At 43.5% G+C, this 14481-nt stretch overlaps 1 protein-coding gene across 2 annotated transcripts in view; it reads right to left on the bottom strand.

Moving 5' to 3' along the window:
* LOC121612825 (nuclear receptor coactivator 3-like) overlaps positions 1-14481 on the bottom strand; it is a 62136-nt gene that overhangs the window by 25471 nt on the left and 22184 nt on the right. For both annotated transcript variants that reach the window (XM_041945950.1, XM_041945951.1), the window contains exon 2: positions 1366-1452. The gene's annotated coding sequence lies outside the window, so the exon portion shown is untranslated. The remainder of the gene's footprint in view (positions 1-1365; positions 1453-14481) is intronic.

Below are 14481 nucleotides of genomic sequence, written 5' to 3'. Positions count from 1 at the left end.
TTCTGTGTCACAGAACAGAAAGCCAGTAAAAGTTAATATTTTAGAAGCTGGAACGAGATAATTTAATGGTGTTTTTAATTAAAGAAATTATTTAAAAAAATAACCAATTATCAAAATTGTTACAGATTTATTTTCTGTCTACTCACCAATTGATTAATCAATTATGCACTGTCTTTGTCTTTGTTTTTCTATTGTATTTATTCTCATTGTGTGCACAACAGCATTGAAGGAACAGAATTTTGTTTCCCTGCACACCGAGTATTGAACATGGACGTTGAACCTTGACCCTACACGTTTCAGCTCTGTTGGCTACATACTATGATACCAGTGAGACTCAGCTGCCATTGCTGTGGAGAAGAAGCCGGTCAGAGACACAAAAGCAAATTCATTGATTCATTGTTGCAGTCGGGGACCAAAACACAACATCACAGTTTCCAAATGCATCCAAAACCGACCCAAATCCCAAATGATGTAAGCTGCTGAACGTACGCATCATCGTCAGGTTCAGGCTGCAGATAACGGCGCACTCAAATGATGCCAAGACTCTCCATGTGTTTAATGTACCCAGGCTTGCATGTTTGACTTTTCATCGAAAGAAGCACGTTTTTTTTAATGCAGTTGCTCAACTTTTGTACTCATGATTCAAACAGGAGAGTTTCACCCTCATCCGGGTCTCACAAGTGCTCCAACTGCCAGCCACCGAACATTATCTGAACGCGACTTTTTACTTTTTAACTTAAACTCCAGTTTTCTTCCTGTTCATATTCAGTATCCCTTCTGCCTGGAACTGTCCCTCCTCCCCTCTCACACTGACCTCACTCTGCACACAATCACTCCTGCTATCTGTGCAACGGCAGCGCGTCTGCAGGAGCATGAGCGAGGCTGCACGTGAACGGAACAGAGAGTGTGGCTTGGTGAAGTCTGGGTACACTTGTGTGTGTGTGTGTGTGTCTGTGTTGTCACCTGCAGACAGAGGTAAAAGATTAATGCTCTCTTTCAGACTCTGTGGCAGGTAGAGCACAAAGAATAATTTGATTTCTCCTCCAGTCTCCCTGCTGTCTTCCCACTCTTCATTTTCTCATCTGCCTGAAAATCATCCACTCAACCCTCTTTGTTTCCCTCTTGTTACCGCCACCATCGCTCTCTCCACCTAAACTATCCCACCTTCCAAAATCCAAACCTCAAACACAAAACACCTCCATAACACATTTGCCTCAGAAAACACACGCTGTTCTCTGCGTCTCAGCGCTCAGGTCAGGAGGATGTTGCAAGAATGTGGCAACAACAAGAAACTGTCTCTGGCAAACCGCTCAACCTAAACCCAGCAGGCCGTTACCATGCCAACCATATGGGATGTTAGCCCACCTTGTGACGGTGCCGAGATGATGGACGATCAGATCCCCCCTCCCCACACTCTGGGGGTGTGGTCCTATGTGGGTTGGTCAATGGAGTCTGGAGGAAAGACACACACACACACACACACACACACACACAAAAGTTTAACAATCATCCTCAACAGTGCATGTTTATTACGGTGATATTAATGAATAACAAGCGGCATTATTAATCAGCGGCCTGAAGACACACGCACAGGAAGCTGCATTAACGGCCTAACGAGCAGAAGGGACTGTGAGGGAGCCGTGCTTTGCTATGTGCTTTTGTCTTCATTACGGGTGCACATGTACGGAGCAAACACACCGTGGCTTATGCACATTTGCGTCAACACACAGACCGCTCCCACAGCCAGACCAAACACACACACACACACACACACACACAAAAAGGGATGTTGAGACAAGTTTTACAGGAAGCCAAGCGGTCGAAACCTGAAAGTGACGATGGCATGCGATCCACGATTCAGACTGTCGCTGTGACTATAAAAATAATAAATAAAGCTTTTTCGACTAAATGTGCACTCCAGATCCAGACAGCTGGATTTAAACGTCAAACGTTTATTGGCAAATATCTCCCATGCTTTGTGGACTCTGAGCAAGAGGACGAAAACAGACTATTAGGCTAAATCACTGCTCTAATCCCAAAAGCACATAATAGGCTAATTTGTGTCCATTTAGATCCAGATAAGAAACAATGTGTGTGTGTGAGTGTGTGTGTGTTTTGGCCACACTGAGTTGTTGTAGTAGCTCAAGTGTTCTGTCTGAACAATCATAAGAGAGTATCCCGTGGGGGTAAAGAGTGCGTAACCATGGAGAACGCTGGGCGTTTCCATGACACCCTGTCATCAGTGAAGCACGCTGCCAGGATGTCTCATGTTCATCTGTCACTGTGCCTGCCTCTGTGTGTGTGTGTGCGTGCGTGCGTGGATGCGATGGCGAGAGAAAGAATGTTGGTTTACTTTCGTTTTTGTTAGGAGGACGTGTGAGAGCGTCACATCAGAGTGCACGTTTACAACCAAATATCTGAGCTGAGAACACGCCTACATGAGCGTGTGTGTGTGTTTGTGTGGCTGACCTCATGCCTAGTGTGCTTGTCTTGTGTATGTTTACATGTGTGTGTGTGTGTGTGTGCGCGCGCGCACGTTCACCGCCAGCGACCTGACCGCTGGCTGCACCCATGATTGGGAGCAGATGGGGGCTGTCGGTGTGTTTGTGTGTATGTGTGTGTGTGTCTGTGTGTGTGTATTAGGAGGAGGAGGGGTGGTGGGTGCTCTAGTTTAGGTGATGTATGGACTCTCACACATCAACAAAGACCCTCCTTCAACCGATGTGTTTCCTATTAATTGAAAGGGGAGAAAAATAGAGCCAGCGAACGACTGCTTAAGTGGGAAGAATTTATAGCTCAGCTGTGACAAAGAGTAACTGACTCCATTTTTTTGTGCAAAAGTTAATAAAAAAATGGAGCTCTGGCCGTGAACAACCTTCAGCTCGATCATTACTGCTCTTTGTGCTCACTTTGACACAACCATGAAAACCGGAGTGAGTGAAGTGGTAGTTAAAGGCATGTGGTGTTGCTCATACCAGCGCAAAGCCTTGAATATAAAAGCAGTGTGAATGAGCTCAAGATGCAGAGGCTGATATGGAGAAATGTTGAGCTCGCAGTCACTTTACAGTCCGCTCTCCTCCTCCCAGCACGTGTCTGTTTATCTTGTTGTGCTCTTCAGCTACTCCTCACCAGACGAGCCTTCAGCCTTTTACCGTGTGCATGTCTGTGGCGTTGAGCGACACAATAAACATCTTACAAGACAGCATCTTCTTCTTCGGTTAACGGGTGCAATAAAGAGTTCACATTTTACTGTGGATGCTCATACAGACGCCGTTAACTTTGTGAACTCGAACCGCTCAGTATATCATAAATGGCAGCAGAAAGGAGCTGATATAAATGGAGGTCTCGGCGACAGTTCTGCATTTCGAAGCCTTACGAGGAGCTGGTCAGTTTGTTCCTCTTCGCGTTACATGATACCGCAGAACTCTTAAACTGCCTTGAAACTCACTTAAAAATGGTGACTGTCAGACTTCTATAAAAGCTGCTTTATGTTGGTGCATCAGCCAAAAATCATGCATTGTGGCGCAGGAGAGTGTCAAAAATCATTATATGTACATGTCAAGCACTCAAAACATTGGAAAAACTGCATTAAAGACTGACTGAAATCCACAAACTATGAATGAGCAGGTCTGATAATCTAATCTACTGGTTTCATTTACAGTCGAGCCAGTGAACTAAATAAATAACATAATATAGAAAAACCTGTGTGCTCCAGTTTCCTTCTGGGCTCGTGCATCCATTGATTGTGATCCACACTGACTGGTCCTCCTCTGACGGCAGCGGTCCTCAAGCTGAAGCACAACATACACAGCTGTGCTGTATGATGACTGCGCCTTCATTGAGCTATTGTCTTGTGTTGTAAAGTGTTTCTCTCACTTAATCTGAAAGCCGCCACGTGCCGAGCAGAAGCAGAGTATGAAGTAACAGACACTTTCTCAGCTTGTGAGTTGGTGATGAGAGTTAAGTTGCACAGAGCCAAGAATCTGATAAGATAAAGATGGTAAAACCACACACATGTCCTCATCCGTCACCTTCAGCTGAACCAGGAAGAAAACCGAGAGCCACATGTGGAACAACAGCGTGAATGTCACAGCGAGGGAGACGCTTTCCTGTCGGTAACAAAGTCCAGGTTCTGAGGCAGTAAACTGAATCACATTAGTTCTCAGTGGCCTCATTGCGACTACAGTTTCTGTTTGTCCGCTGCAGCAGATAAAGGAGCCTGTGATAGAGGTCTCCACGGGTCTAAAAATGTTGGCCCGTGAAAGCCAACCCAAACCCAACAAGCATAAACCAATCTTTAAAATAAGAAAGACCCGATCCGAACGGGACCTGAGATCAGAGCTGACAGCGAGTCGGCTCGGATCCATTCAGGTCTTAGACAGACTGACACAAATGATCCCTCACCTGTGACAACAAAAACAAGATCCTACCTGGACCCTGTTAGCATGAGGATGCAGCAGACCGCAAGTCTACAAGACAGGTTCGAAAAGAACTGTGGAGAGTTACGGTCGTTCACAATGGCAGCATTCACATTGTCTGCTGCCATTGCGTCAATGGACCGACCCTTTAAACGAGTGAGAGGACTGCGTTTTTTATGTCAGGCTGAACGCACCCTGATTTGGACTATGACTCGTACTACTAGGATCCCAGGTTAGATTTCAGATGATAGGAGTCAAGAGGACCTTTAACTTTATGGCCATGACCATAAAACACGACCGGAAAGTTTCTCAAAAAACCCAAACAACAAACGCTAGTGAGGAGAAAAATCTGCAGCCTTTTATATGAGACTGCTGCCGACCAGTTGACCAACTTTACTGGAAGGTGGTCATCAAGGCTTTATCCAGCTCTGCTTTAAGACATCCTGCACACAAAACTGCAACCAAAACCAAATGCGGCACTTCTTTTTGGTTGCAAACCCACCACTAAGTGCCCCGGGTTGGGGCTCAATAACATTTTATTGAATCTGAACCCGGCATCAAATCCTCTTATGGAATCCAAATCCTTTTGAATCCCTTATCAAATCTGATTAGGTTTAATTTGCAACATTTGCAATTAACTAAAGTTATAAATACGTAAAACTCGAAGATTTACTTTAGATGTATAATCACCTTTTGTTGACTGAGAAGACAGAAACTGTGCAGCTTTTAGTGGCAGCCTAATTAATGTTCACAACCTGTAGCAGCAATCTGAAAATGAGATGAGCAGCAGGAGATGTGAAACGTTGATTAAATGGATCTCGAACTAACTTCTTTTTCACCACTTCTTTTGGAGGTGTTCAGAACTATTAAACTCTTAAATTGATCTGCTTCGGTTATTAATAACGAACTGCAAAAACACGGTCATGGAGCTGCCATGAGAGAGCACACTCACCAAACAAATGCCAAACATTTCATTCTGGCCTGTTATCAAGTTACTTAGAAAATGAACCAAACAATGACCCACAGCTGAGATAATCTGCCATCGAATCTGATCTTAACATCAGGAACAGCAAAAACTGAGACCGATATCAGCTTATTGCAAATATATCCTATCGGCCGATAAGAAGAGCCTCAATTAGATAGTTTGTCACAATCCTAAATGTAAAACAAAAAATTAAAGGGAGCTGCATCAAGATTATTTGTTTATATATATTTTTTAATTATGAACAGTTGATATATCGTTATCAGACTTTTGAAACCTCCAAATATATCCATATTGGCCTATCCAGCATCAGTCAGGTCACACTGAGAAGGCTGCTAACGCTGTCCAGCTGTTTTGTTCATTGCCATTTTGCTTATAAAAAGTAGAGAGGGGTCAAACGTTCACTAAGAGATTTAATGGTGTCTGAGCTTGGTGAATGTTATGTTGGTAATTTGCCAAACGGGGAACCGGACCCAAAATGGAACCGGCTACCGAAAACCAACCGTGTGCTCGCTAAATTGAGTTTTATTTGAGTTTACTTTGACACGCCCTTTAAAAAAACATTCACGTCCAGCCAAAAGGATGTGCGCCTTTAAGAAACATCTTCAGGCGAATGAAATTCACACACATCCATGAGTTGTTTCTTTGTGAGCTTGAAGAATCTTTTCCCTCTCTTCACCCCCCCTTTTTTTTTTACAGCAGGGTTTTTCTCTGCATGTGTCCGTCTTCTGTAATGGCTGTGAATAAGGGAAGTTGTGTGTGTTGTTGTGTGTGCTGGCCGACGTGCACAGCGGCACAGTGAAGAATGCATAAAAGTACATTGTGTCTAAGTGTGTTTGTGTGTACTCCGGGTAACTCTGCTTTAGTTTTGCTTCGTCTGGCCCCCTCCAACAAATCCAGCACTCACACTGGAGCAAAATAGGAGCCAAGCCACATCTTGGCACCTTGCCTCCCCTTAAACAAATCAGACCACAGAGGCTAATAAAAAAACTCCAAGTCCAAAGCTCGCCTCCACAGACGAGGGGGTACCGAAGAGGGGAGCCATTCTCAGCTACCCCACTCAGTCTACAATGAACTCGTACAAGACACAGCGCTGCTTTTCAGCTCGGACAAAAAGTGCCAGTCTCTCCGCTGTCTCCATCATTCCAACCCCTTTTTCTTTGCTGTTAAATGGTGCTTTGATGCCGTATTGTTCTTAACTAGCCTTGCTTTAAAAAAAAACACTCATTGAAAACAAATTGCTTCTTAGTTCAGTGACAAAGTGAGAGTGAACTTTCCATCTTTAGACCAATTACCGCTATCATAGCACACAGCCTGCTGCTTCAAACTTCACACTTCAGAGAGGGATAAGAGGGGGTGGAGGATGAAGAAAAGCAGAGGGAGAGCGTCTGGCTCAGGGCAGAAATAGGCCAGGCAGGTCCAAAACTAAAACTCATCCAGCCATCCAGGGTGTGTCTGCTGTAGGCTGCCATCAAACATGCATTTACATATTCAAAAAAGGAAACAGGCGTTTGCATGACTCATCCTTTCCAAGAAGGTAGAGGAAACCAAACTTGCAGCACACTGCACCATGCTGGTGTAAAGTCCACAACAATGAACGTGCAGCCGCACACTAAACTCCCCGAGAAGGCAAACTGTTAAAAAAAAAAAGCAACCGTAAAAAGAAATGAAAGAAAAATTATTGCATCAGGTTTTTGTAATAATAGCTCAAGGCCACTTTAAAATGACTTTACGGTGCAACATCTGTTTTGAGTACAGGCTGACACTCAATGTAATAAAACTGGCAATTTTCTTCTCTAAGAATCCACAGAGTATCAAATACTATAAGACCACGTTTGAAGATCAAAAAATGAAGGATCACTGCACACACGCACTGCTAGGCCTCAGCATCGCTCTTTATTTCTGTTTATATTCTTACGTCTCCTGATTGATCCACAATTAAAAAGACAAAGCTTCAGCTACCTGACTGGGGTTATCTACGGCCTTATGATCCTATAAAGCTCATTTATCCCTATTATTTGATCCAATATGGGTCAAAAATATAGATAACAGACACAGCATACAGAGCCAAGTCAAAATTGTGCGTGTCTGTGCTTAATTATTACATTTGCGTACAGTGGCAGAGTGCAACAGAGGGTGGAGAAGGCTTGTGAGCAAGATCTGAAGTTATGAAGTTTTGTTTTTAGCCACGCTAGCAGCATTGCTCCAAGGATGGCAATGTCTGTCAATCAATCTGTCCTCCACTTTGATCCAGACTGAAATACCTTGACGACGACTGGATGGGTAGCCATGACGATCTGCACATTCAGAGGATGAATCCTACAGACGCTGTTGATCGTCTGACTTCTCCTGCAGCACCATCATGAGCTTAACATTTGTGGGAATATCTCAACAACTATTGGATGGATCACAATGTTCACACGTCACTGTGAGTGCAGCACACCGACATCAGCCTTTCAGTAAATTCTGTGGATCTACCCAAACTGAGTAGCTGCAGTCGTTGCTTTAGATTTTGAAGAGCTTTGCTGCTGCAGCACATAACAGAGAAAACTTCAAAAGTTTAGTTCATCATATTTTCATTGCAATATCATTATTGATTTTTCAACCATTTCACCCAACCCTGGTGATAAATGTAATGCAATGCAGAGATTAAAGGCTAATTATAACATTTTCATGAAAATGCTCATTTCTTATTGTTTGACAGGTCTTCGTTAGAATCATATATTGGCAAATAGTTGTAAACCGCATGTTATGGAAGCAACAATACTTACAAAACTGTGTGTTTCACTCTCTATTACCAGTTTACTCAATGGTGAGAACTGACCTAAACAAGAGCTTAAAAATAGAAGCTTTAAAAGCTTCTCTTTTCTGCATTTTGTCAGTACCATAATTCATTCTGAGGGCTCCTGAAATAGAAATAAAGGACGTGCAAGGGGAAACACCACTGTGCTTCGCTGCTTCCTACAGTTCCACTCCATTATATTCTTGTATTAGGACATATATTTAATTAAAGCAGACACATGCGGATGCCTTGTATCCCACATTTGTTACGTTTCTTCATTCATTAAGGCAGGTTTTTCATTTAATTACTCACCTGTCACCTGATCTACGTAAATACATCGCTTACTTTTCTGCGTCAAGTCTTCAGCAGCCAACTAGTCGACTGTCAAAACCACAAGTCGACACTGTGACAGCTGACAGCTGTGAGTAGCTGCTGAGTCGTAGTTTGTGTGTGACTTTAATCTCTAATCGAGGTATACAACTAAATGTGTTCAAACAGTCATTTTCTACGTAGTGCAATGTTAAAGAAACAGTATTTAAGGCAGAAACACTCCTGCTATCCCTGCAAGAAAGCAGGCGCGTTGTTACTGCAATCTAACAGCGTCTCCAGCTCAGGGAAGCTCGCTGAGAGTTTAGTCCAATCAAATCGCGGCTCATCTGTTAACAGCCTCTCAGAGCCAATCAAGGACTCTGCTATTTCACCTACTGGCCCTTGTTGGTCCGGCCTACATTAGTTAACCCCTTACTGGTTGTATTTGAGACCCTGTTGAGGAGAATTGGTCACTGCTATTGGGTGAAAAACAAAAATCGACTACTCGACTCCTATTTGTTTAAAGCTGGCGACTACTAAAATGCAGCAGTCATGAATGCTCACTTCGCTCACAGTGTTATGTTGACACTGTGTTTGTGCGGACAGTAAATTAGCCTGCGTCAGTCATGCGACGGATGAGAGTTTCCGATACCTTCGTGAACGTTCTCCAGAAACGTGAGCTGCGTCAGAGATCACTCGGTCCAGGCGTGACAACTATAAAAGTGCATGTTGTCAACAACAGCTCCTGCTGCTGCGTTTGAACCCGGCCACGTGCCGAACATGTGTGCAGAGCGGAGAGGGAGATTGTACGAAGGAATGGAGGCATTCTTGTGTCGTAAGTGACAGCAAACAGTCCTGATAAGATAAGGACGATCGACCTCACATGTCCTCATGTGCCTCCTCCGGCTGAACCCGGAAGAAAACGAACAGCCACACGTGGACTGACTCTGTGAATGTGTGCGTGAGTCAAGGCGTGTGCTGCGAAGAAATCTCAGCTTCAGAACATGTGCAGAGAGTGCGACATGTCTCAAAGTCACAGTCTAACATGCATGCATAGCCAAGCAGAGAACTGGGTTAAATGCAACGCCTCATTGGTAGCCATCAATTATGCAGGAGCTGTGCATTATAAGAACATAAAGGATAATTCCTGTGAGTTAATTAACAATGAACTGAGAGGGAAGGCTGTCATATCCAAGAGCGGTGAATGACTGGAGCTTTGGTAAATACTTAAAACATTCTTGTCATCACAAAGAGTAAATTACCAGCGACAGGCCTCATGGGGTAGAGAAAGAAATGAAGTGAGATTGCAGGAAAACAGTTGTCACCTGCTTTTAGTTACTGGTTGTGAAATGAATAAAAAATGAGGGGAAAACGAGACCTCTGTGCTTCAGCGCGGGCACAACGGGGCTGAGGGGGAGGATAGTTTTCTAGACTGTTCACGCCCAATTAGTGGAACAGGTCAATCAATAAGACACACCCCTCCACCTCTAACCCCGCCTCTTATGGTCACTGCTGCCATGGCAACAAACAGGTCAATGCAAAACAGATAAGTGAATTCCTGTAAATGTAGCAACTGTCTAATTTAGCATGCGGATGCAAAACAGACGAAATCAGGAAGAAACCTGAGAAGATGTTTCCCTCCTCGCTCAAAATCTAAAAATGAAAAATTAGTGGTTAAACTTTAGAAAAAAAAAGGCCTTCTTCATTTTCATATTTTTTTCAATGAAGCAGAGACAGTAGATGTACTTCTATTCTATTATTTCATTATTTGTACAGTTGTCTTAAAAAATCTCTGCAGGGGATATTTAAAGAAACGTTTGCATTCTTTAGGGCAACTCAAACTGCACTATTTGTACTTACTTGTTTCTGATGTTTTGGCATATTTATGTAAAGCACTTTGCAAGGTGCTAATACCAATAAAAACACCTTTATTTTTATTGCTGCAACAACTGATTTTGTTGTACATTTTTGTGCTGCAGTAAGTGTTTGCTGAAAAAAGCTGCCTTTGTGTGCCTGAGCTTTTGTATAAGTATAAACAGCATTAGTGGTGGGTTTACACTGCATTGCATTATGGGCTTCTGGGGCTGCTGCTGGTGAAGAGATAGGCATCTCTGCTTCTGCTACAATTAAATGCTTCCTGTATGGCTGAGACAATAGACAAATGATGGGTCTATAAAGAAGTCTTCTTCATTCTTGACTGGCAGCCAACTGCTGAACGTTTAAATAGCCCAAATAGTTTGTCCTGTAAAATGCCTTTAAACTGATCTGGAATTATCTCCTCATCTTGTCTTGTTTCAGTTGAGAATATTTTAAAGAACACGTAACAGCACATCGCAACAGCTCTGATGTGCAGCCCTGCACAGAGTCGAATCTGGAGTCAAGTTTGAGGCTGGTGTGAATGGGTCAACAAGTTTGACCTGGTTTTGCAACCCTCCTCCTGAGCTCAGTTTAAAGCAGGTCTTGATACGGTACTGCTTTAATATGACACGGTGAAAATTATTTTAAATAGCAGCTATGGGATTACTGTACAGTTGCAGTTGATTCATAGAGTTAGTCTAAAAGATGTGTACAGTAGATATTGGCCAATCCATTACTCTCTCATCCATCAACTGTGCTCTTTTAATCTCCGAAATACATGAAGCCAATGCACTGTGGGCTGTAACATTAAACTATAAATAAATAAATAAATACTGTGTATATACAACTTGCATAATAGAGAAAATAAATCCTATAATCAAACACAATTACGTTGAATCTCCAGAGCAAAACCGTTTAAGATGACATCCTCAGAAAATACACTTATAAATAATATTTGTTGTATAATTCTTTGGGTTTAGCAGGTATTCACTGTGCATGCAGAAGTGCATACACTCAAGTACTACACCTAACTACAGTTTTGGGGTACATGTACTTGAGTGTAATTTATCCATTCCACAGTAACTCATGGTTCTTCTACAATAATTCTCAACCAGTTATTGTACTTGTTACCGCACCACATATATTTAACAGCTTTAGCTACTAATTACCTTGCAGATGACGCTTTTAGACGAAAAAAAAAGAAAATATGCTGATTAAACGATACGTTGTTATAGATTAGACAAACTAACAACCTAGAAAGAAGCAAAAATTAGCTTCACATCAGCTAGCTACAATAAAATGGTGTTTACACCTTAATTTATCAGAAATAGCAGATTACTGAAGGTAAAGGACCTTAGTACTCCATCACTCACACAGGTGTGAATGGTCAAACATGTTCAGTATCCTGTATCGAAAGCAGAGTTTGTGCGTTACAGTTGTGTAAGATTGAAAAGTTGATATAAAGGTCAATAAATGAAACTTGGTAGAGTTGAAAAACAATAAAAAAAGAAGGGTGGAGTTCATGTGAAAGAACAGTATGTCAGTATAAAGGTGTTTTTCTCACAAAATAATTGCATGCAGATAAAACTCAAGCTCTTCACTGCTCGAGCTGCCAGGAGAAAGAGCAGTTCCTCTGCTGATGCCTTTTGCTGTGTGTGATGACGAGTGTGTGTGTGTGTGTGTGTGAATAAGCTGTGAGACTTCCTTTAGTGGGAATGGGACATAATTGGTTCACAATAACCCATCAGTGTGGTCTTAGCAAGAGAACACCATCTTCTCCTCCACCTCTTCTTTCCTCCTCGTCTCCTTCCTCGCGCTCTCCTTCTCCGCGGTGACAGTGAGGGACATAAACACCTCCCTTCCTCCCCCGCCTCCCTCTATTTATTTGCTCAGAGTCCAAAAACTGCACAGCACAGGGAAAAAATGATGGGGGGGGAGCAAAAGAGGAGAGGAGGGAGCGAGCGAGCGAGAAAGAGAGAGGGAGGTAGATGCACACACACACACTGCAGATTCAGCTGCACACACGTGGACGGGACACGCACACATGCACACACAAACAGGCGCGCACACACTCCTGGCGGAGCATCTAAATCACATTAGCTGCCTGCCTGACATCCATCACTCCCACAGACAAAAGCACATGCCGGAGACGCAGGGAAACTGCATGGCAACATGCATAACCACCCACAAACACACTCGGTCACAGAGCAGCCGACACACCTTGAAACTAGATGACAGCACGCAGGAGAAAGCAGTCCCTCCTTACACACAATATTCCCCAATCAGAAATCAACTTGCATTCACTTGCACGCACATCACTGTCAGCACACATCAACCGTACGTTTGGGGATCCACACATTCGCCTCTGTGCTCCGCTGCTGCTGCTGCTGCTGCTGCTGCTGTGCGCATGGCAAACTTGCATTAGCATCAGAGAAAATCAACAATTCCATGATATCACAATGGGGGAAAGAAGAAAAAACATACCATGGTTGCTTTAAATATTTAAAGCGGAAGGAGCTAAGCAGGGGCAGGGCGGCATCTTGAGAAATCTTTGTTTTTCTGTCGGTATCAATCTTCTTTCCAATTAGAGGGGGGATGGGGCCCTTATCTAACTGTGTGTTTGTTTTTGTGTGTTTGTGTGCACGCAGACTCAAATGTTTGTTGGGGGTGTCTCTTATCTTGAAGATGGTGCGGATGCATGTCAGTGGGGGGGCTCCTTACCTAATGGGATGCACGGTGAATGTGTGTGTGTGCTTTTATCTAATGGGTTGTCTCTGGAGTGACATAATTGGCTGGCAAGAGGTAAAGGGGGGAGAAGAAGAGGAAATGTAGAGAAGATGAAGTTTTTGGGAGGCAGGATGAACTTGACATGTGCTCTATACATTACGAGGCCATATGGTGCCCACTGTGCGGCAGGAGGAGGCAGAGCACCAAAGCGCAGCCCCTCATCCACTCATCTATCGAGTCAGGCTCTCGGCTCCCACTGTTCTCCCCCCTCCCACCCTCTCTTTCTTCAGCTCTGTCTGGTTAACTCAATAACATCCACAGCCTCCTCTCTTAACTCACTGTTTTTTTTTAACTGGCAGGGAAAGCAAGAAAATCCTCAGCCTTCTCTCTCCTCCTGCTTCCTCTCCTCCTAGACGACCGGCTCTGGCTCTCGTCTCCTCCAAACCTTTCCCACCCTAAATGCTGCGCACTCATCGTGGAGCTTAATCCGAACCAAAAAGGATTACTTCAATCGCATTAAAATCTGAAAAACTGACGGCCCTCAGTATGTGCCATCTCGTTGATGACAGCCACAGAGTCTGTGTTTACACATGTGCAGCACGAGCGGAGGAAGACACTAAAATTACTTCTACATCCTGACTAGATTGTAGGGGTGTCCCCGTCAAGTTCTTTTGGCCCCGATCTGAATAACAGCTGTCGACTATGACTTTGACCACAAAGTCAAAATTGATCGCTGTTTTAATCACATAAATATTGCACAATATGTCACCTACACGCCAGTGAGTGGCCCAACAACGGCAAAAAGATGTTTTGCAGGTATTATCAATGGTATTTGAGTTTGCTGTAATCCAATAAAAAATGTTGATGACTCATCCCGCACTTGGGGGCGTATACTAGTTTTACGTCCAATGAAATGCTTTACGAATTTTTATGGTACCGCTATGGATGTATAAAGAGAAGGATGCTGCCAGAGCATCCAGAGTGTGTATGAGGGCTGGGGTGTCACAGATTACTGTACAAAAACACAACTTGTACAAGTACCCAACTTTATGACTAGTACAAAAACACAAATTTCTAACTTTCTAAATTTCTAACTGATTTGGGTGAAACTGGATCACACTTTAGGAAGGATACATTTTCCCTCTGATGTTCTCCGGCTCTTCTACGTCAATTCTGGACAGCTTTACTTGCTGCTAACCGCTAAACTGCTAAGTGTAGCTGCCGTTAGCTAGTTAGCTTGGTTAGCTGTGCAGCTTGTGATCTTATTATCTGCCCCTGCGAGCCTGGAGCCAAACCCGGAAAGAAAACCACCTCTGAACTGTACACCCTGTCGTCTAAATGGCCTCCATTGGTCTGTGTCTGTGTTCAATGGGAGCCCAGCTAATAGAACCGCTAACGTTAGCTGC

Source organism: Chelmon rostratus, chromosome 10 (assembly GCF_017976325.1).
Source record: "Chelmon rostratus isolate fCheRos1 chromosome 10, fCheRos1.pri, whole genome shotgun sequence".
Lineage (NCBI taxonomy): Eukaryota > Metazoa > Chordata > Actinopteri > Chaetodontiformes > Chaetodontidae > Chelmon > Chelmon rostratus.
Note: the sequence above shows the minus strand (reverse complement) of the source record. Positions and strands in the feature narration are given on the sequence as shown.